A 23,337-nucleotide genomic window follows, 5' to 3' on the forward strand; every position below is an offset into this window, starting at 1 on the left:
TTCTTGGCTTGTAGAGCATGGCCCTCAGCAGTTTGGTGTCCGCCACACGCGCACGCGCGCACACACACACACACACACACACACACACACTCTCTCTCTCTCTCTCCCACCTCCTCTGCTAGCACCCACGTCTGGTCCTGTTTGTGTGAGCGGGGCAGGAAGAAGCGGAGGAGGTACCGGCTCAGACCACATGGTGTGTGTGTGTGTCCCGGGAGCTATTCCTCCTGGTGCTGCCCTGGCCAGGCACCTGCCTGCTTCATCTCATCCTCACCAGGCCTGTCAGAGGCAGGCACCCCTCAGCTTCCTGGAGCATGAAATTGAGGCTCAGATTCACGACCGTGCCCGTGCCGGAGGTGTCATGGTTAGTAAGTGACCACGTCAGGAGTCCAGACGAGTGGTTCCGGCTCTGGGGCCACCGTGGGGATTCCTGCCACATGGAAGACGGTCCCCGTCACAGAGTTGTGGCCAGAGAAGCTGAGGTGGAGAGCTGACCGAGACTACGGCCCTGAGGATTCTGAGCTGTCGCTCTCCTTGCTTCCTGTCGACAAAGTGGCAGATTTGAACACCTGCTCACACACCTAGACAGGGCAAACCCCACAAGCTGTGCTGCCGGGGCGGTGGGTTTGGGCCTGGAAACCGGTGACATTGCCCGGATGATTGGGGCAAGGGGGCAGCCAGCTCCCCATCTCATTACAACACGTGGGCATTGTTTCAAACCCGGGTAGGATCTGTTTGAAATTAACGGACTCGGCCTCATTGTAAGCTGCCCCTCCAGTGCGGCGGGCCCCCAAATTCCCTCTCCCAGGGATGCTGAGAGCCGAGGTGCCCTGATCACTGTCTCGGCCCTTTGAGCACTTAGGGTGGAGGGGTCCGTGTGTCCTGTGCATGCGTGCATGTGTTCAGTGCTCTGTGAGGTGCAGTCCCTACAGGTGTGTCTTCAGAGGGGGCGGCGACCGCTCCGGGTCTCCGTGAGTCACGGCAGCGGTGTGAGTGAGCCCACGTCTCTGCGCACTTGGCAATAGCCTCCCCTCCCTCCTCCCTTTCTCCTCCTTCCCCCTCCCCCCTCTGTCCCCACCTCCTTTTTCTCTGCTCCCCTAACCCTGCGTCCTCCTCCCCCACTGCCAGGATGTGGGTGTACGGGTGGCTGGTAGTGATCATTGCTAGGGTAATTCCACTCCACCTATTGCACTTTGTCCCCACACGTGTGCTCAGTGGTCCTGACTGACAGTCTTATTTCCAGACTCGGCTGTGTGTGCATACTCCGGGGCCGATGGGCTCCCCTCTCCATCGGGGTGCCTGACCGCGGACAACGGAGGGAACAGACATGTTTAACCTGCGTTCTCCAGTCTGACCTCTGCAGCCCGCGGCCTGGGGTGGAGCTGAGCTCAGCCCAACCACGTTTCAAAATCCTAAACAGTCTGTTAAGACAATGCCAGGCCTGTGGTTGCAAACACATGGCCTACGCTCTGTCCCTGAGAAGGTCACAGGCTGGGGCTTACTGGGTGGGGAGCTTCCTGGGAGAAAGCTGGTCTGCGCTCATCCTAGGCCTGCTGGGCTGAGCAGGTGAGGCAAGGAGCTGACACAAGGCGGGAGGAACAGTGTGGCGTCCCTGGGACAGCTGGGGCGGGGAGCAGCAGGGCCCCGCGGACGGTAGCTGCCCGCCTGCACCACCCCCTGCACTGATGACAGTGCGCCCCCCGGGAACACCGGGCCAGGCGCCCTAGCAGCACACGCACGTCCATCGACAACACTGTGCAGTAGAATTCTTCCGTCCCTCGTTCTACCATTTAGGAGACTTCTCTAAGTTAAGGCGTGACTTGCCAGAAGTCAGGTTCACGTTGCTCGTGAAGGGCAGAGGCTGGACTTGAACCCTGAGGTCAGGGCCCAGGAGGCTCCCAGCCGTGGCCCGGGGCGGGGCCACCTCTGCAGCCACTGTGTTCCCTGGCTGCCCTTTCAGAAGAGAAACTGGGTCAAAGCTGGCCCGCCGCCTACGGACAGGTCAGCCGGCCAGGGGAGTGTGAACCGTGAAGCGCAGTGACGTTCCCCGTGCAGCGGAGGTGAGGCGTCTGCCAGGGGGCCCCGCCACGGGTGTTTCTTGGACAGCTGAGCTGCCTTGGGGGAGCCGGAGGTCAGGCTGGCACACAGGGCCCCCTGCTGCCTGGAGAGTGTGGCCGAGGAGAAGGCCGGGAGTGGGCGAGCCTTGCTCTGGGCACACAGCAACCCCGGAGGCAGACGGTGATGCTCTAAGTAAGCTCCTGAAGACGGGAATTAAAGCTCAGATAAACACAGCTGCTTTGCAAAAATCTTACCACCCAACAAACCCCCCGGTCAGAGGCCCAGAGGCCGGAACTATGGCCTTCTGCAGAACCGCCAGGACAGAAGCCTTGTTCGGCTTCACACTGTGGGGGACAGGATTTAAAATTTTGCCTTATGGGTCCAAGCAGATTTGAGGACAAGGGGATGGCCAGTGTGTGTTCTGCATGCTGGCCTGAAGCCACATTAGGGCCACACTTTTGGATTTGGGCGGCTTCACCTGTGTCTTCAGCTTTAAAATCAGGTTCCTGGGCCCTGTCTGGGAGTCTCGGTGGGGGGTAGGCCTAGAAACCTGCATTTCGTCAGCTTCCCCTCGGGAGTCTCATGCCACACAGGAGGCTCAGGCCCACTCTGGACCACTGCTCAGCTTCTAAGAATCCAGAATTGAGCCAAAAAGGGAGGATCGCCCAGAGTTCAGAACCTCTGCCCAGGGGCCCCTTCTAATAATAATGAGGCCTCTCCTATGGCTCTGCCCCGACACACCTCCAGCAGTCACTTCCTTGCTGTGTTAAGGCGCAGTGACAGGATGTAGGATCTGGAGTTTGGTAGAACTAGTCCGCCTTCTGCCCAGGCCGCCAACCAGTATCGAGAGGCTCTCAGGGGACTGGCCCCTCCCTGTATGACCTGGGCCACCACTTAAGCTATACAACGAACACCCAGTTTCCTTAGATGCCAGGAGCTTGGAGGTCATGGCCTTGCAGATAGAGCAACGCTCCGGTCACCTGCCGGGTGCCCTGTGCCCATTCCTAAAAGGCCTGGCGTGCCTTTTCTCAGGCTCAGCCACTGGCTTCCCGGGTCCAGTGTGAGCCAGCTTTCGGGGCCTGCCGTCCCCTGGCACCTGCCACAGCTGCTGCCCGTCCCTGAGAGTAGCAACTTTGGGGCCTGGCTTGGCCGGCCATGGCCATTTGTTACCGGAGTCCAGAGGAACAGGATGCGGGGAGGTTAAACGTCAGGCTTGAGAATCAGAAAATCACAGGCACTGAGCCTTCGTCTCGCCAAGCCTCAGTTTCTCCCTCTGCCCAAAGGGGTAATAATAGCACTGGTGTCGTGGAATGAGCGTGAGAATTAATTAATAATGAGGTGGGGCACGGAAAGTGGTTGGCCCAACGCTGGACTCGTAGCAGCTCAGAATAATGAGCACTTGTCCTTTTCAAAAATTACAGAACTTCAAACATCCCTTGACCCTGGTGACAAGGGCGCCATCAGACACCAATCTACTTAATGCTTGACATGCAGTTGGTGATCACATGAAACCCGGCAGAAGCTTCTAGAAGAGCACCCACAGTTGAAAAGGTGGTGATGTTACACTGGGGAGCATCACACTTTCAAAGGCACAGGCAGCACCTCATGCCAACCGAGGGTCAAAGCCGGAGCCTCTGGTCACCGTGGGCACTACCCACTCGCACTGAACGAACAGTGCCGACTCCCGCCCAGGACACAGGCGCCAGGACAATGGGCCTCTTTACAGAGCTGCTGAACCGAGGTCACAAGAACACACTGTCTGAATGTGCACACTGAGCTCCCGCTCAGCTGGAGCCCTCAGACCCCGGGACTCCCAGTCCACTCCAGCTCTGAGTACCCGTCAACCCCTTCCCTACCTGCAGTTCCTTTCGTCTCTGCCGTAAGAAAGCTCTAGAACCCACGGGGTAGCGAGTGCACGCAGGCTGATCTGCTTTCCTCCCGGGCTCGTGCCGCTTTCCCACCTGCAGGCAAGTCCTGCTCTTGTCTGAGCCAAAGTGGAGGGTGCCAGGTTGGTGAGCCAGCTTGTCAGGAGAGAGAGGAAGTGAAGGGCGTCGGGAAGGAGGCAGAGAAGAGGAACAGAGTGAACTTGGCTGAGAGCCTGTCAGACTCCTGACCACAGGTGTGCCCTGGGACCTGCGGACTCCCAGGTCGGAATGTGTGCGTATAGGACAAAGGAATGTGCTAGCGTGTCCGTAGCGGGACTGTTTCTACTAATACAAGCTTTGTAATGCGCCACTGTCTCTCAACGGTAGACTGGCTGTATACATTGGTCATTACTCACACAATGTGCCCAGTAATGAGAATGAACACTGTACAACCACCCACAACATGGATGAATGTCACAGGCCATGTCAAGTGAAAGGGCCACACTCAAAATAATTCATCTTCTAGTTTTCATAATGCGCAAAAATAGGCAATCTCTATGGTGACAGGACAGAATCCTGTCTACCCAAAGGGGAACTTGTGGGAGATGCTGGGGAGAGTGATCTTAGAGTTACAGATACGGTTCTATTTCTTTCTCTGGGCACTGGTCACACAGGTTTTTTCCAGTTTGTGAAAATTCACAGAGCGATTCACTTCTGATACTGCACTTTTCTGTGTGTGTGTTATTCTTGGTGGTATGTTAATAAATGTTTAACCAGTTTTCTTTCTTTCTCTCTCTCTCTCTCTCTCTCTCTCTCTCCCCACCCCCCCTCCCACCCTCCCTCCCCCTTATTTGTAGCATTTGCCAATTGCTTAGTGTAAATTTTTTTGCCATGGCTGATTATAAGCACCAAGGTGATGTGGCTGAATACCAATTGAAACAGCTCTAGCAGATTACTGGTTATACATCAATAAAAAAACCCACTTTATTAATTTGTCCATTGTTTTGAGAGAGAGAGAGAGAGAGAGAAGAGGGGGTAGGGAATGAGAGAGAAGCATCAATTCGTTTTACTTAATTGTTACATTTAGTTGTTCCATTGATTGCTTCTCGTACTTGCCCTGACCAACCTCTGGTGCACTGGGTTGACACTTTATCCACTGAACAACCTGGCCAGAGCAAGTTATTTTTTTTTAAATAAAGCTGCTAAAATTCTGAGAAGCTAATGGTCGGTCAGGGTAAGCCCCTTCTGTCCTAGCTACCTGCCTAGACCATGCTAGCAACACCCATTATGTACCTCCCACCTCCCTACAGTGTTTTTTTTAAAGTTTGTAACAGTTTTATGGGGATATAATTCATATACCCATCCAGTTCACCCAGATAAAGTGTATGTTTCAATGGTTTTTGTTATGTTCACAAACTTGTGCAACCATCAGCACTATCAATTTTAGAACATTTTCTCCCCAAAAAGAAACCCCCTACCTATCAACAGTCGCTTCCCATTTCCCCCCAGCCCCTGACAGACACTAGTCCCCCTTCCTGTCTCTATACACTTGTCTCTTTTGGAAATGTCCTATCGGTGACCTCATCCACTATGTGGTCCTCTGTGATTGGCTTCTTTACTTAGCATCGTGTCTTTAAGGTTCATGCGTCTTACAGCACGTATCAGTACTTCCTTCCTTGTTTTTCCCAAGTGATATTACGCTGTGCGAATATACTTCACTCTGTTTATCCACTGGTGAGCATTAGGCTTGTTTCAACTATTTTGACTCTTACGAATAATGCCGCTCTGAATATTTGTGATTCCGTTTTTGTGTGGACGTGTTTTCCTTTTTCTCGTACGGGTACCTGGGAGTTGAGTTGCTGGGTCACAGGGTAAGTCTGTAACGAACCATCCGAGGAGCTGCCGGACTGTTTTCCAAAGCAGCTGTCCTGTGTTACGTTCCCTCCAGCAGTTTGAGGGGCCCGATTCCTGCACCCCCTCGACACCGCTTGTGACGACCTGTCCTTGTTCTTGGTGGAGCCGGACAGGTGGGAATGCAGCCGTGACTCGCTGTGGTTTTATTTACACTTCCCTGATGACCGGCGACGTTGAGCATCTTCTGATGTGCTTCCTTCCTGGCCATTTGTAGATCTTCTTTGGAGATGTGGCAGCGAGAGCCTTGGACCATTTTAAAATTGGGACTATATGTCTTTTCGGTATTGAGTTGTAGGAGTCCGTTCTATATTCTCGATACAGGTGCCTTAGCAGATATATGATGTGCAGAAACTTTCTCCCACTCTGTGGCTTGTCCTTTCCTTCTGTTCTTTTGAACATGGGCTTGTCTTCAAGACAGTGGAACTTGCAGAAATCACAGACCCCAAAGCCTTCAAATACGCTAACTATGTGAGGCAGCCGTTGGCTCTTCTCAGGTAATCCTGTTGTTCAGGCTAAGCTAAGCGTCTCTGTGGCTTTCTGGAAGCCCAGATGTGGACTTTAAGTTCTCCAGCCCTGGGTTCAACACTTCACGGCCCCTCAATGGCTGCACGAACGTGGACAGGTCAGCCGGCCTCTCTGAGCCCTACGTGTGATTGTCCATCACCTGTGGGCACTTCCGCTGCCCTCACAAGGTGCCCGGCAGACAGACAGCAGGACACCCTCCTGTGTCATTTTTTACTGTGTTGCCTATTTTACTTTGACAAGTATTTTTTAAATGGAATTTTTAAAATTCACCGGTTGCCTGACTGGGCGGTGGCGCAGTGGATAGAGCGTCGGACTGGGATGCGGAAGACCCAGGTTTGAGACCCTGAGGTCTCCAGCTTGAGCGCGGGCTCATCTGCTTTGAGCAAGGCTCACCAGCTTGGACCCAAGGTTGCTGGCTCGAGCAAGGGGTTACTTGGTCTGCTGAAGGCCCACAGTCAAGGCACATATGAGAAAGCAATCAATGAACAATTAAAGTGTTGCAACGCGCAATGAAAAACTAATGATTGATGCTTCTCATCTCTCCGTTCCTGTCTGTCTATCCCTCTCTCTGACTCTCTCTCTCTGCCTCTGTTAAAAAAAATAAAATAAAAAAATAAAATAAAATTCACCGGTTAACATAATTACACAGGTCTCAGGGGCCCTATTCTACAACACACCTCTGTGTGCCATCCTGTACCCTGAGAACTATTCTAAAAAATAAAATATAAGACCCGTAGCTGGTATATATGAAGGGTTCCAGAAATGATAATCCACCCCTCACGCTGCAGCGGATGCCGAGAGCCCGCCCGGCCAGCTCGCCGCCCCCACCACGGCCCTCGGGTGTCCTTGGCGGCTCCTAGCTGCTGCCTGTGGAGAAGGCCCGCCCAAGCGGCTTCCTCTCGGGACGCTCCGAGGGCGAAAGGGCGCCCTGTCACTGCTCCTGCTTATTATTGTCATTAGGAAAGAGAGACAGATATGTTCTCAGCTTCTGGGGCCTATTAATAAGAGCTCTACCAAACAATCGAAACCAAAAGAAAGTCTCATTTTTCTCTCCTTCCGAGAGGAAACAGCCCTTTGGCCCAGGGAGAGTTTCTCAGCACCCCCTCCGCCCCCGGCACCCACCACCCCACCCCACCCCACCCCACAGGAAGAGCCGGACTGCCCTGCCTGTCACCAGCCCGATGACTCCCCAAGCTGCCAGTTTGCTCTGCGAGCTAGGCGGCTAAGGGTCCTGGGGTAGGGGAGGTGGGCTCCCCTCCTGGGGGCTCTGAAGCCGGACTCCCTTTAACAAACAGGCTTATTCGGGAGTCACGAACACACAGCCAAAGTCTGAGCTGTGAGTTTGAAAATAAAAATGAAACCCTCTCTAAGAGAGGTTCCTCATCTGTGCCCCTTGGGGCCCTTCATGGTGAAGTCCCTCCCTTCCTGGCTCAGGCTGGGAGGCGCTGATAGCAGGAGAAGGCTCCACCTCTGCTCAGAGGACCTGCCCTGCGAGGCAGAATTCCTGGGGCCCAGACACACCCAGCCGGGCCTGCGCTCCCTGTGCCCTGCATGCCGGGGCCCTCAGGGGCAGGAGGTCTTTGGGGAGCCCCCACCCCTGCCGTGCTCCCTGCCAACCAACCCAGTACTGGCTGTTTAATCTCTGCATCTTGTTTTTTTCTCTACTTCACCTTCGGGGGCAGGGGGCAGGGACCAGGAAACTCGAGTGTGAAAAATGTACACCCAGAAACCCAGCCTCTGGGACCTTGAGTCAGCAGTTGGAGGGTGGCGGGCGGGGCCCAGGAATCCGTACATCCGGAAGATCCATTCAGGTGACTCTTAGGTGGGCAGTGACAGCCTGGCCTCTGGAAAATAACTTTCACATAGTTTTAATCAAAGCAACATGTGGATATTCAAGCGGAAAGAGGTGGTCAGGTCGGCGTGGCCTGGACCCTGCCAGGCCCGCCTCCCTCTGGTCAGCACACTGGTCACCCGGAGTTCCTTCCGGCCCAGGCTGGTGCTGTCTCTGCACAGGCTCCCTGCACCCCGCGACCTCCTCCAGCAGGTCCTGGGGCTCAGGCCGCTGACCACCGCGGGGCCGAGGTCTGCTCTTCCCGCTCGCGGCCATGCGGAGTACACAGTAGGTCCTCAAAAACTTTTAAGTGGGGTGGTCAGTAAAAACCTGACCCATCTTCCCAAAATTATGCGGTGAGAAGAACACCGTGAGCATTACAGTGGCTGCCTTTCTTTCCGGTCTGACGGACGGCACGCAAAAGCAATCTCTGGCCCTGGTAGGGCGGGTCAATGGGCACGCCTAGGTCGTGGGGTTGATGCGCAGTCAGGGCACACACGAGAAGCAGTCAGTGAGTGCAGTGAGCGTACAACTAAGTGGACCGACTAAGTGGAGCAGTGAGTTGATGCGTCTGCCTCTCTCTGCCCCACCCCCCCTTCTCTCCAATCAGTGGGAAATTAAAAAAAAAAAGAAGCAGTCTGCTCTGGAAAGCAAATCCATTTGAACTATTATAAATACAATGCTTTTTAAAATTATTTTTATTTATTTATTCATTTTAGAGACAGAGAGAGAGAGAGAGAGAGAGAAGGGGGAGGAGCAGGAAGCGTCAACTCCCACATATGGCTTGACCAGGCAAGCCCAGGGTTTTGAACCCGTGACCTCAGTGTTCCAGGTCGACGCTTGGCCCACTCGCCACCACAGGTCAGGCAATACAATCCTTTTTGTGCCTCCATCCAGTTAGAAGGGGAGAAGGAATGAGGAGGGCACTGCTGGGCAGCCAAGCAAAGAAAAAGGACGTTCATGAGATCACCACCCGCGGGACTGCTGAGCCAGGGGGAGCCGGGTCTGGCCTGGCTTGGCTCCAACCAACAGGATGACCTCGCACTAGGCTTCTCCCTCTGTTTTAGATTCTTCTTCTTTGAAAACAGGCCAAACATAGCTCTGTCTGTATCCTGGTGCTACTGGGAGCATGTGTGTGTGTGTGTGTGTGTGTGTGTGGATTTGTACATACACGTGTGTGCACATGTGTGCATATATATGCTCTTGTTATAAACTGAATGTTTGTGCCCACCCAAAATTCATGCCTGAGACCCTAACCCCTCCATGTGAGGGTATTTGTAAATGGGGCCTTGGGTGGAGCCCTCATGAACAGGATTAGTGCCCTTATAAAAGAGACCCGGGAGCCTGACCAGGTGGTGGCGCAGTGGATAGAGTGTTGGACTGGGACACGGAGGACCCAGATTTGAAACCTCAAGGTCGTCAGCTTGAGTGAGGGCTCATCTGGTTTGAGCAAAGCTCACCAGCTTGGACCCAAGGTCGCTGGCTTGAGCAAGGGGTCACTCGGTCTGCTGAAGGCCCACGGTCAAGGTACATATGAGAAAGTAATCAATGAAAACTAAGGTGCCACTTCTCATCTCTCTCCCTTCCTGTCTGTCTGTCCGTCCCTCTCTCTGTCTCTGTCACACACACAAAAAAAGAGAGAGAGAGAAAGACCCTGGAGAGCTCCCTCAACCTATGAGGACGCAGTGAGCGGAAGACCCTCTTCCAAAGTGGGTCCCCATCAGATGCGGGATCCGCTGGCCTTGACCTTAGACTCGCCAGCCGCCAGGACTGTCAGAAACACATTTTTGTTGTTTATAAGCCCCTCAGCTCAGTCTGTGGTCGTCTGTGGACACAGCCCCAACAGAGCAAGACAGCAGTGTAAGACAGTAGTGTGTGTGCCCGTACACAAAGATTTGAGCATGGTGAATGAATGACAGCTCTGTAGGCTGACCCCTGGAAGGTGGGTGGTCCCTTGTTGCTCTCCTGGCTGCTCTGTTGTAATGCGTCCCTGCAGGAAAGTCAGGGTTAGGGCTCCTTCTCAACACCGCTGAGCCCCTGTTAGCTTCCCCTAGGTGCCCTGGGGAAGGGGGTCAGAGCTCAAGGGTATGAACTCCCCCGTGCTGCAGGAAGAACCCTGTGCTGACACTTCTGGGGCCTCCTGACCACAGGGCCTTTGGCCCCTGCTCACTGTCCAAGGAGGTCCGAGTCGGCTGGACTCCCCGAAAACATTCACACGCAGATGGAACCCTCTCTGATCTTAGGTGTCCCTGGGCCCAGAGAGGCACAGTGACTTACCCACGTGTTTATTAACACTTACCAGGCTCCCTTCTAAACACTTAAAATGCTTAATGTGTTTTAGCTTCTAAGCAACTGTATAAAGTAGATTCTACCATTATGTCCACTCTATGGGTGAGGCCACTGGGGTTTAGAGAGTATAGTTTTCTACAGCTGCTGTAACAGGTGACCCCAGACTCTGTCGTTCACAACAGCACAAGTTTACTCTCTCATTGTTCTGGAGGTCAGGAGCCTGCAATCAAGGTGTCGGCAGGGCTGTGCTCCTTCTGGAGGCTTCAGAGGAGAATCCATTTTCTCGGCTTTTCCAGCTTTGAGAGGTTGCCTGCATTCCCTGGCTTGTGGCCCCTTCCTCCATCATCCAAGTGTGTCACTCCAACCTCTGGTTACCTTCTCACATCTGACATTTTCTGACACTCACCCTCTCCCTCCCCTTTGTAAGTAATTGTGATTACATTGGACCCACCCGAATAATCTTCCCACCTCGAGATCCTTAATCACATTGGCAACGTCTCTTTGGCCATGTAGGAGAACATATTCACACGTTGCAGGGATAAGGATGTGGACCTCTTTTGGGGGGGGAGAGGATGGGGGATTACTCTGTCTATCACAGAGAGCTTCAACAACTGTCCCAAAGTCACCCAGCTAGAGAGTAGGTATTCTTCAGTCAGATGATGCCCAGGTGCCTAGCTTCCTCAAATCCCTTGTGATTACATGCTTGAGACCTGTGAGCTCCACCCTGTTCTCTTGCCCGGCAGCTGTCAGACTGGCAGCACGCGGGTTGGACTCGCTCACTGCTCTGCCCTTGCCTGGTTACCCGAGTAGTCATCCCAGCCAGCCAGCTAACTGAGGCACCCCAGGGGGCCCCCAGGGGGCCTTCGGGAAACGTGGCCTTGCTTACCAGGTCTCTCACCTCCTCCCAGCCTGAGGCACCCGTCCTAGTGCCCAGAGCCCCATCTTCCTGGACTCGCACCCAATCCTCTTCCTAACAGCCTGGCTCTTTCCAGGAGCATTTACTGTGCGCTTACTGTGTGCCAGGCCCCAGGGACACGCGCGTAATAAACACCATCTGTGCCTCTGTGGCCCCTCGGAGTCGAGTCAGCAAAACCAGTACCCGCAACACTTAAGTGAAGCCGTTTCCAGGAGGGGGCTAGTCTAAATGGGAATAATCCTCTTGGCAGCACATAAGAGGTACAAAAATATTAATACACTGACCACAGTTCCAACTCTTGGGAATCTTTCCTAAGAAAAATAAAAGAGTTATACTATGCTATGATTTTAAAAATACATGTGACTAGTTAATTATGGTACATCCTCCCAATAAAATAATAGTAGCCACACACACAAGAAAAAACACCAGAACTACAGAACAGACAGACGTGCTTAATATATGATGTTTCAGGGCATAACCCTAACCACCACCAACAGAGGACCGAGTTTTAAAATTCAAGTGCATCATGACCATGAAATGCTAACAGTTGTCAAAATGAAGAAGTTGGAAGTTCTCCATGTGACGAAAGAGGAAGATCTCTATTATGTACATGGCTTATATGTGGGAAAGTTCTGGAAGGATTTGAGTGCCATAGTTCTGAGGCTAGAACTATATATCTGCAGGTTTTAAGATACGTTATATATAATTATATTATAAATATATGTGTAATATATTTTATATATTAGATATAACATATACACACTAAACGGGTGTTAACAAGTCTTGGCATAAACACTTTGGAAAGCGGGTAGTAATATTTAATAAATTGGAAGCTACACACACATACCTGCCTATTACCCAGCCTTGTATCCCTGCGTGTAAAGAGATTCTTTCCTACCTGTGTATAAGGAAATAGAGAAAAAAATCCCTGCAAAAGCACTTTTAAAAGTTCAAAATGTTGGAATAGGACAGATGTCACCCCATGGCAACATAAGGAAAATAAGTGTGTTAAGTGTATACAGTCAAGGCCCTGACTGGATAACTTGGTTGGTTAGAACAGTGGTCCCCAGGCCCTGGCCTGTTGGCTCAGTGGTAAGAGCATCAGCCTGGCGTGCAGGGGACCTGGGTTCGATTCCCAGCCAGGGCACATAGGAGAAGCGACCATTTGCTTCTCCACTGCCCCCCTCCTTCCTCTCTGTCTCTCTCTTCCCCTCTAGCAGCCAAGGCTCCATTGGAGCAAGGATGGCCCGGGCGCTGGGGATGGCTCCTTGGCCTCTGCCCCAGGCGCTGGAGTGGCTCTGGTCGTGGCAGAGTGACGCCCCAGAGGGGCAGAGCATCGCCCCCTGGTGGGCAGAGCGTCGCCCCTGCTGGGCGTGCCGGGTGGATCCCGGTGGGGTGCGCATGCGGGAGTCTGTCTGGCTGTCTCTCCCTGTTTCCAGCTTCAGAAAAATACAAAAAAAAAAAAAAGAACAGTGGTCCCCAACCTTTTTTGGGCCACAGACCGGTTTAAAGTCAGAAAATATTTTCATGGACTGGCCTTTAGGGTGGGACGGATAAATGCACAAAATAAAATTATGTGACCGGCGTAAAAACTGTGGTATTTTAAAATATAATTGTCGAACTTACAAGACAAGCGTCAAGAGTGAGTCTTGGGCCTGACCAGGTGGTGGCACAGTGGATAGAGCGTCGGACTGGGATGCCAAGGACCCAGGTTCGAGACCCTGAGGTTGTCAACTTGAGCGCAGGCTCATCTGGTTTGAGCAAAAACTCACCAGCTTGGACCCAAGGTCGCTGGCTTGAACAGGGGGTTACTTGGTCTGCTGGAGACCTACGGTCAAGGCACATATGAGAAAGCAATCAATGAACAACTAAGGTGTCGCAAAATAAATAAATAAATAAAAATAAGAGTGAGTCTTGGATGTAACAGAGGGAATCTGATCATTTTTAAAAAATAAAACATCATTCAGACTTAAATATAAATAAAATGGAAATAATGTAAGTTATTTATTCTTTCTCTGCAGACCGGTACCAAATGGCCCACGGACTGGTACCGGTCCGCGGCCCGGGGATTGGGGACCACTGGGTTAGAACATCGGCTGGAAGTGCAGAGGCTGACAGTTTGATCCCTGGTCAGGGCACATATAAAACAGCTCGTTGTTCCTGTCTCTTTCTCTCTCTCTCTCTCTCCTTCCTCTTTCACTAAAATCAATCAATAATTTTTTTTTAATCTGAAAAGTGTATACAGTGTAATACTCGCCAGCACAGATAACTGTTGGAATGAATTAGCCAGTTTTTCAGGGCACGTATGCGATGCCCCAAGCATTGCTCCGAGACCTCCAGGGACCCCTCCCCCTCCCGCAGGGCTCGCGCTCTGATGAGCGGGTGGGGAATAGAGTTGGAGGACAGAGACTCGAGGGGTTTCTTGTGCCAGGGGTGAGCGCCATGAATCACTGAACGAACAGTCCTGGGCTACATGCAGCAACATGAAAAGACCGTGTCGAGCAAAAAAGAGCGTTGCAGAAGGAGTCACACAAAATGAAACCACTTGCATGGAGTTTTTAATATCCAAGAAAGTCTACATATTGTTTATGGATACACAGGGATGATTAACTCCAAACTCTGGGTAGTGGTTGTCTCTGAGGAGGGAGGGGCTGACGGGCATGGCAGGTGACTCAGGGTTCCCTGTCCTGCCTCTTCCTGCGGGGAGGGAGGGAAGGAGGGAGGTGGGGGAGAGGGGAGGAGGGAGAGGTTACCTCCCACAGCGGCAGTGAAGGCAGACTCAGGGGCTCGGGGGCAGCGGGGTGTGAAGGTTAGAAAGGGTTCCCAGATGAGGCCCAGAAGCTGGGGGCCTGACCCTTTTTGTCCTCTCAGGAGTCCCTGTCCTTGCTGCCTACTTCCAAATGTCTCAAAGCAGTACTTCTTCCGTTTCTTTCCAGTTGTTTAAGGCCGGAGGATCAATCCAGTCCCTGTTACCCCATCTGGGCTAGAAGTCCCCCCAAATCTGTGTTTACTGGCAAAACCTCTTCCTGCTGGTGATCCCCACCATCACGTGAAGGTGGCTTCCCAGTGACTTGGTTACTGGGTGTCTGTGGGTGAATTGAATTCCAGAGTCAGTTCTCCCAATGCAGCTAACCACAGGCTTGGAGTCTGGAGACCACATTCAAGTTCAGCTTCTGCTACCACAGAGATGACTCTGGGTGGGTCCCTGATCTGTAGGGTGTCAGGCACTGTACCTGTCTCACCTTGGGGGAGGGGGGGTCAGGGTAGGAGGGTTAAAGAGAACGTGTGTAAAATCCCTCTGTAGACTCGGAAGTCCTGTGTAATTAATCACAAGGTCTTTTTATTAGCTGTTTTTATACGCTTACTCCTATCATCCAAATGAGGCTGGAGCTCAGGGAATAGTTTGATAGTAGCTTAAGCAATCTATAGTCATTAATCAAAATGAAAAGCAATTCCAATATATATATTTTTTAAATCATATGTGTCAAAGACAAAGGTAAATGGTATAAATTACATGCGGCATTAATCTTTTGAGGATCATCTGTACCATTTGCCACATCCTGGTTTTCATTTGCATATATAACCAAAACTTTCACGACAGACGCTTTTCTAAGAACTCTCAGGGGGCTCGTCCTTTTGCATGAGTGTGACAGAAGAATAATTCTTACACGTGCACTTTTCTCTCCAAATAGCGACAATGGGGAGGAGGGACGGCCACCGGACCCTTTGGTAAGGCCTCGTGCGTTGTGTGCCGAGCTCAGGACTTGAGCAGCGCTGTCTTGTTGATCCCTCCTGTGTGGTCACCCCCCTTTTACTGCTCAGTAAACTGAAGCTTAGAGTGGTTGGGGTCTGAGTGCCAGGTCCTGTTTCCCAAACCTTTCACTAGTAAAGCAAACCAAATCAGATTCTAAAGTAGCCAGAATGCTTCCAGCTAGAACCCTCAACTCGTGTGTGTGTGTGTGTGTGTGTGTGTGTGTGTGTGTGTATGCACGCACAACCATGCACACACACACTTTTCTGGCCCAGTTAACTTCAAGAGAAGAAGAGATTGATGACTGAGTGGGTGTTACGTGCCTTTAAGTCAGCTCCGTCTCCTGGCGACCCTGTGAACGAGTCCACGCGCCCCGTCCTCCCGGCCTGCCCAGCTCCTGGCGACCCTGTGAACGAGTCCACGCGCCCCGTCCTCCCGGCCTGCCCAGCTCCTGGCGACCCTGTGAACGAGTCCACGTGCCCCGTCCTCCCGGCCTGCTCAGCTCCTGGCGACCCTGTGAACGAGTCCACGTGCCCCGTCCTCCCAGCCTGCCCAGCCTGCTCAGCTCCTGGCGACCCTGTGAACGAGTCCACGTGCCCCGTCCTCCCAGCCTGCCCAGCCTGCTCAGCTCCTGGCGACCCTGTGAACGAGTCCACGCGCCCCGTCCTCCCGGCCTGCTCAGCTCCTGGCGACCCTGTGAACGAGTCCACGTGCCCCGTCCTCCCGGCCTGCTCAGCTCCTGGCGACCCTGTGAACGAGTCCACGTGCCCCGTCCTCCCGGCCTGCCCAGCCTGCTCAGCTCCTGGCGACCCTGTGAACGAGTCCACGTGCCCCGTCCTCCCGGCCTGCCCAGCCTGCTCAGCTCCTGGCGACCCTGTGAACGAGTCCACGTGCCCCGTCCTCCCGGCCTGCTCAGCTCCTGGCGACCCTGTGAACGAGTCCACGTGCCCCGTCCTCCCGGCCTGCTCAGCTCCTGGCGACCCTGTGAACGAGTCCACGTGCCCCGTCCTCCCGGCCTGCTCAGCTCCTGGCGACCCTGTGAACGAGTCCACGTGCCCCGTCCTCCCGGCCTGCCCAGCCTGCTCAGCTCCTGGCGACCCTGTGAACGAGTCCACGTGCCCCGTCCTCCCGGCCTGCTCAGCTCCTGGCGACCCTGTGAACGAGTCCACGTGCCCCGTCCTCCCGGCCTGCCCAGCCTGCTCAGCTCCTGGCGACCCTGTGAACGAGTCCACGTGCCCCGTCCTCCCGGCCTGCTCAGCTCCTGGCGACCCTGTGAACGAGTCCACGTGCCCCGTCCTCCCGGCCTGCTCAGCTCCTGGCGACCCTGTGAACGAGTCCACGTGCCCCGTCCTCCCGGCCTGCTCAGCTCCTGGCGACCCTGTGAACGAGTCCACGTGCCCCGTCCTCCCGGCCTGCCCAGCCTGCTCAGCTCCTGGCGACCCTGTGAACGAGTCCACGTGCCCCGTCCTCCCGGCCTGCTCAGCTCCTGGCGACCCTGTGAACGAGTCCACGTGCCCCGTCCTCCCGGCCTGCCCAGCCTGCTCAGCTCCTGGCGACCCTGTGAACGAGTCCACGTGCCCTGTCCTCCCGGCCTGCCCAGCCTGCTCAGCTCCTGGCGACCCTGTGAACGAGTCCACGTGCCCCGTCCTCCCGGCCTGCCCAGCTCCTGGCGACCCTGTGAACGAGTCCACGTGCCCCGTCCTCCCGGCCTGCCCAGCTCCTGGCGACCCTGTGAACGAGTCCACGTGCCCCGTCCTCCCGGCCTGCCCAGCTCCTGGCGACCCTGTGAACGAGTCCACGTGCCCCGTCCTCCCGGCCTGCCCAGCTCCTGGCGACCCTGTGAACGAGTCCACGTGCCCCGGCCTGCCCAGCCTGCCCAGCCTGCCCAGCTCCTGTAGACGCGCGCGGAAGGCTTCCTCCGGAGAGTCGGTCCAGCTCCCATTTGGTCTTCCCCTTCTCCTGCTGCCTTTGACTTTCCCAGGGCTATTGTCTTCCAAAGAACCCTGCCTGCTCGTGATGTGCCCGAAGCAGGAAGGCTTCAGGCTTGTCATGTTTGCCTCCAGCGACCTTTCCGGCTTCGGTTGCTCCCAGACCCACCTTCCATCTTTCCAGTGGTCCAGGGTCTCCGCAGAGCTCGCCTCCAACACCGTGTTTCTTTTTTTTTTTTGTATTTTTCTGAAGCTGGAAATGGGGAGAGACAGTCAGACTCCCGCATGTGCCCGACCGGTACCCACCCGGCACGCCCACCAGGGGGCGATGCTCTGCCCACCAGGGGGCGATGCTCTGCCCCTCCGGGGCGTCGCTCTGCCGCGACCAGAGCCGCTCTAGCGCCTGGGGCAGAGGCCAAGGAGCCATCCCCAGGGCCCAGGCCATCCTTGCTCCAATGGAGCCCTGGCTGCGGGAGGGGAAGAGAGAGACAGAGAGGAAGGAGGGGGTGTGGAGAAGCAAATGGGCGCTTTTCCTATGTGCCCTGGCCGGGAATCAAACCCGGGTCCCCCACACACCAGGCCAACGCACCACCGCTGAGCCAACTGGCCAGGGCCAACACCGTGTTTCAAGTGAATTCACTTCCCCCCATTAGCCTTCTTGTGTTTTCTCTAATGAACACATATTACTTTCATGATTAGGAAAAAATAAGGCGCATAAACTCTGTCCCTTCCTGTGTGTGCACGCATGTGGGTGGGTGTGCGTTAGTGTACACACACCTATGCTTGCGGACCAGGGTAGAAAGACATTTTCTGCATAGAGAAATGACTTATATGTAATAAGTTTAGAGTGGTTTCTCTTTCTGTGTCATCAGAGGGGGGACATTTCTGTCCTTTATCATCTAGGACCATTTGACTTCTCCCTGAATGTATCACTGACCCAAGACTACCCCTCCACTTAGTTGAGTTTTTTCTAGACAGTGAAAGTTGATCCATTTCCACAGCATTTTCCTCTTAAGCAACCGTTTCACAGCAATGTCTCTAAAACACCACGTGCCCCAGCTTTTCTGGAGGACATGGGCGGGCCGCGTCTCCACTGCACGATCCCAGGGAGTCTGACATATTCTCACATTGCCCCCGACTGACACGCTCGGCTTCCTCTTCCTCACGACACCTCCCGTGCTCAGGGCACCAGGCGTCCTGTGGCGGGTCTGGAGTTTGGGCTGGTCCCAGGCCCAGGGTCTAGTCTGTGGTCTCTACAGTTTCCCCCGAGAACTCCTTCGGTTCGTTTTCCCCCTGGACCCATGTTCTGAAAGACTGTGTATGTCGTATAGTAACAAAAGTAACAATAATGGCAGACATTTAGTAAGCGCCTTCCAGGTGAAACCCCACCATGTTATCTCACTTGGTCCCCACACCAACCCAATGGTGGCGATGTCGCCGTCTCCCCATTTTACGTGAAGAGGAAACACGAGGTACAGAGAGGCTACCTGCCGCTCCCAGGGGCCTGGCACTGACGGGAACTGAGGCACAGAGAGGCTACCTGCCGCTCCCGGGGGCCTGGCGCTGATGGGAACTGCAGACAGGCCTGCCTCCAGGTCTCTCCAGCTCCGCCCTGCGCTTTGCCACGCTCTTGTATCAGCAACATGAGTCAAGTTCATAGGAAGACGACCAGAACAGCAGCCTTCGACTCGAATTCCTTTTACTGTCCGTGGTTAAAGGATCGCTCATGGAAACGGCCGCTCACAAGGAGTCAGAGCGCCCCGCGACTAAGATCCTGACATGGTGGGTCATCTGCGCAGCCGTACGGTGGAGACACTGAAACTCGGAGCACGCACTGAAAGGTCCCGCTCGTTAGCTGCCCCTCCACCAAACCTTTCCTTCCTTCCTCCCTTGTCTGTAAATTCAGTTGAAACTCCTATAACCGATGGTTAACCGCTGTCAAGTGAACAATTCATGGCACTTACTACCTCACTATGCTATGCCGCCGCCACCCCGATCTAGTCCGGAAGGTTTTCGTCACCCCAAATCCTTTAAGAAGTTACCCCCATTGTACACACACACACACACACACACACACACACACACAGCCCGTCCCCAGAAGCCATCACTCATTAGTTTATTTGTACCCAGGTAGGGATCGCTGCTCCACCTCTCTTCACCTACCAAAGCAGGATTTCCCAACCTCAAGGGGCTTTCTGAGCCACCTGCAAGCCCCTCCACGTGGCCCTCCTGCCGTTTCAGAGAGCAGCCCCCAGCGGGCTCAGGTTGTGAGTCTCCTCCATTTGGTCTGTTCGTTCTGAGAGGCTGAAGGTGCCAGGACCCTGGCAGCCAGGTAAGTGGCATGTCACTGAGTTTGCTTTTATCCCCGTGGGATATGGAATCTGCTCAATTGCAAAATACTAGCCAGCAGGACAAAACTTAAGTCGCCCTGTCTCCTGGCTCTCTACCTCCCGTTTTCTTCTACAGCAAACTCGCCGCAGGGGAATGCACGTCTTTGCTTTTGGGGATGGAAGGAGCTGGCTCCTTGGCTTGCAAGCTGTGTGGACTGCAGGACTGCAATGCTCTGTCTGGGGGAACAGGATTCTAAGGTTGAAACTACAATGTGGCCTGACCAGGCGGTGGCGCAGTGGATAGAGCGTTGGACTGGGATGCTGAGGACCCAGGTTTAAGACCCTGAGGTCGCCAGCTCGAGCACGGGCTCATCTGGTTTGAACAAAAGCCCACCAGCTTGGACCCAAGGTCGCTGGCTCAAGCAAGGGGTTACTCGGTCTGCTGAAGGCCCGTGGTCAAGGCACATATGAGAAAGCAACCAATGAACAACTAAGCTGTTGCAATGCGCAACAAAACACTAATGATTGATGCTTCTCATCTCTCCATTCCTGTCTGTCTGTCCCTGTCTATCCCTTTCTCTGACTCTCTCTGTGTCTCTGTAAAAAAAAAAAAAGAAAGAAAGAAACTACAATGTGCAGGCTGTTTCACAGCTTACAAAGCATTAAACATTCATCATCTTTTATGGTGTCTCAATGGAAGATAATACTATTATTCCCGTTCTACAGATGAGGAAATTAGTCAGAAGTTAAATGACTCGCCCAGGGTTGCAGAGCTGAAAATTGTAGGCTGTCCTTCCTGACTCCAAATCAGCGCTTTTTACAGGATGCTAGGTGTAATGGACCGCCCCCCCCAATTCATACGTTGAAACCTAGTCCCCCATGTCTCCCATGACATTGGGAGGTGGGGCCTCTGGGAAGTCATGAGGGCAAAGCCTTAATGAGTGAGATGAATGCCTTTATAATAAAGACCCCAGAGAGCTCCGTCCCCACTCCTGTCACACAAGGACACTGCGAAGATGGCCATCCATGAACCAGGAAGTGGATCTTCACCAGACGCCAACTCTGTGGACGCCTTGATCTTGCACATTCAGGCCTCCGGAATCATAAGAAATAAACGTTTGTTGTTTAAGTCCCACAATCCGGTATTTGTAATAGCCGCCCCAACTGACGGGGACACTAGGCCTTGACTTGCCATGTCAGGGAAGCAGAGCAGGTCACGGCAGTGATGAATGGCTGGAGGGTTTCCTAGGCGTTATCCCCGGGGTTCCCTTCGCTTGGATTTGTCCATTCTGTGAGGACCTGCACCCTGTGAGCCAAGATCAGAGGCCTGAATGATTCTCCCAGCCTGACGGTCCAGTGAGTGGAGACACATACGTATGAGCTGGACCCCTCATCTTGGGCATCTCTGAATTCAGTGGAATGCAGGGTGAGCATCCTGTCACCTATTCCCACCTGCTTCCTGATCCCCCCCCCCCCGCCTCACATTTACATTCTGTTACATTCCTGCCAAACTGTTTGCGGTTCCCAAGCATGCCAGAAAGCTCCTTACCCTATGTCTTTAAACATTGTGATGACAACAACAACGGTGATAGCTCCCTCCTCGTCACCTGCTAGGTCAGGGGTCGGGAACCTTTTTGGCTGAGAAAGCCATGGATGCCACATATTTTAAAATGTAATTCCATGAGAGCCATACAACAACCCGTGTACGTTATGCATTATCCAATAAAAATTTGATGTTGTCCCGGAGGACAGCTGTGATTGGCTCCAGCCACCCGCAACCATGAACATGAGCGGTAGAAAATGAATGGATTGTAATACATGAGAATGTTTTATATATATACTTTTTATTTTATTTATTCATTTTAGAGAAGGGGGGAGGGGGAGGAGCAGGAAGCATCAACTCCCATATGTGCCATGACTGGGCAAGCCTAGGGTTTCGAACCGGCGACCTCAGCATTCCAGGTCGACGCTTTATCCACTGCGCCACCACAGGTCAGGCTATATTTTTAACGTTATTATTATTTTTATTAAAGATTCGTCTGCGAGCCAGATGCAGCCATCAAAAGAGCCACATCTGGCTCGCGAGCCACAGTTCCCGCCCCCTATGCTAGGTTCTACACACGCGCTATTTCATTGAACTCCCCACAACCTAATGAAGTTGTCATTGTTGATCCCATTTCACAGATGAATGAACAGAGGCTCAGAGTGGCGAAGTACTTGGCTTTGGCACCCGAAAATCTGGGGTTCATGCCCGGCTCCACCACTATCTAATTAGAATGACCTTGAGCAAATTCCACCACTCTCCTAGCTCCAGTATCTTGTGTAACACCAAGCGTGATGAACCTGCCTCCCTGCTTCACCGGGCTCTTGTGAGAATTCAATTAAATGGACACAACATTTGGCACCTGCTAGGTACTTCAAACATGTTTGAAACGATTAATGCTCATTTTAAGCAGCCAAGGAAAGAACTCAGCTCAGGTCTGATCCCAAATCCTTCTCCTTATATTCACAGTCCAAGACCCAGATGTGTCCCACCTCCTCCTCACTCCGTCAGGTTAAGGCGGGCATCAGTGAGAGCAAGGATGCTCAAGCGAGCTTCCAGGTGCTTCTTTCTTTCCTCGCTTTGCCTAGTTGCCTGTCAGCATTCGAGGAAGCATTTTCTGATCCCCATGGCCTGCCCTCTCTTTAGCTCCCACCCTTCCAAGTTCAATAGCAACCTTTCACCACTCTGTCCACTCTATGTGCCGTTATCTGTGAAGTCATCGCAGGGCCCCCAGCTGCTCACACTGGACCTGGGCAAGAGGGAGGGCTTCGGACTTCCTTGTTCAAGAACAGAGCTATGATCAGGCACATGGTTTTATTGGGCACAGCCCAACCATGCAATGGGACCCTGCAGGGTAGCTGGAGGTGGAAGGTGGAGAGACAGTGAAAGTGTCGCTGTAACTCTTTGCATGCCCTGCTGGAGCGCAGTAGAAAGATACTTGAAAGAACATTGCCTATATTCCTGAGGAATTTGGCTGAATTTCAAGACAAATGATAGTGAGTGCTTGGGAGCAAGGCAGAGGGAGGAAGCTCAGTGTCCTTGGCAGGTCCTGTTATGTGGAGACAAGTGCATTTTTTGTCATTAGACAAGGGGAAAGATGGGGACCCCATTATACTGGAAGCTGTAATTATAGTGAGGAGCTTATTGTCTGGGAATTTCTGTACAAAAGGTCCTTAGAGAGCCACTTAGGATAATACAGACACACAGTCCCTGTCTCCCCCTAGTCCAGCTCTATTTTCCTCACCGCAGTAAGCACCGCCACTGGAGACCCATCTAGAACCTGTATAGGGCCAGCCCCATCCCAGCCCCAGACAGGGACTCTGTTCAGGGCCTAGAACAACCGGGCACTTAGTAGGCCCTCAGTAAATGTCTGTTGAAGGCTGAATGAATGTTTTGGATGCACATGCTCTCACTGACTCCGCTGCCAAGTGGGCTGGACAGGGGATATGGGCCCAGGCAGGGGACCCTACTGGCAGGAAGGTCAGGGGACTCGGGGGTCCGGCTGGCGCCCAGCCCGACATGCTGTGACCTTGGGGCAACTACGCGCCTCCCAGAGGGCTGCGGTTTTTTCCTCCACGCCAGGAGGGAGAGGAGCCTCCCAGTGAAGTCCACGCAGCCTCTGGTTCGCTGGCTGTGACTTGCCCAAGGTCACCCAAGCCCTGGGCCACAGCGCCAGTGCTCGGGGCGCAGGGGCCGATCGGCGCCGGACCACCCCCCCCTCCGCAGCCTGCAGCCGGGTTTTGGGGTGGGGGCCGACGCGGGGCGGTCCCGGGGCGCCGCGCGCGCTGACGCGGGGCCCGATGCGGTGGGGACCGGGCGCGGGGGGAGGCGCGTCGGCAGGCGTCCTCCTTTTGTGCGCGCGCCGGCGGCTCAGCTTCGCGAAGGTAAAC

General features: G+C 53.7%; 1 protein-coding gene across 3 annotated transcripts in view; it reads left to right on the forward strand.

Moving 5' to 3' along the window:
* The first annotated feature begins 23,188 nt into the window (after positions 1–23,188).
* Positions 23,189–23,337, forward strand: part of CYRIB (CYFIP related Rac1 interactor B) — a 149,752-nt gene continuing 149,603 nt past the window's right edge. The window contains exon 1 of one of the 3 annotated variants that reach the window (XM_066265658.1): positions 23,189–23,331. The gene's annotated coding sequence lies outside the window, so the exon portion shown is untranslated. The remainder of the gene's footprint in view (positions 23,332–23,337) is intronic. The other 2 variants (XM_066265653.1, XM_066265662.1) reach the window with 2 other exon arrangements.

The sequence above is a fragment of the Saccopteryx bilineata genome, chromosome 3 (genome assembly GCF_036850765.1).
Source record: "Saccopteryx bilineata isolate mSacBil1 chromosome 3, mSacBil1_pri_phased_curated, whole genome shotgun sequence".
NCBI lineage: Eukaryota > Metazoa > Chordata > Mammalia > Chiroptera > Emballonuridae > Saccopteryx > Saccopteryx bilineata.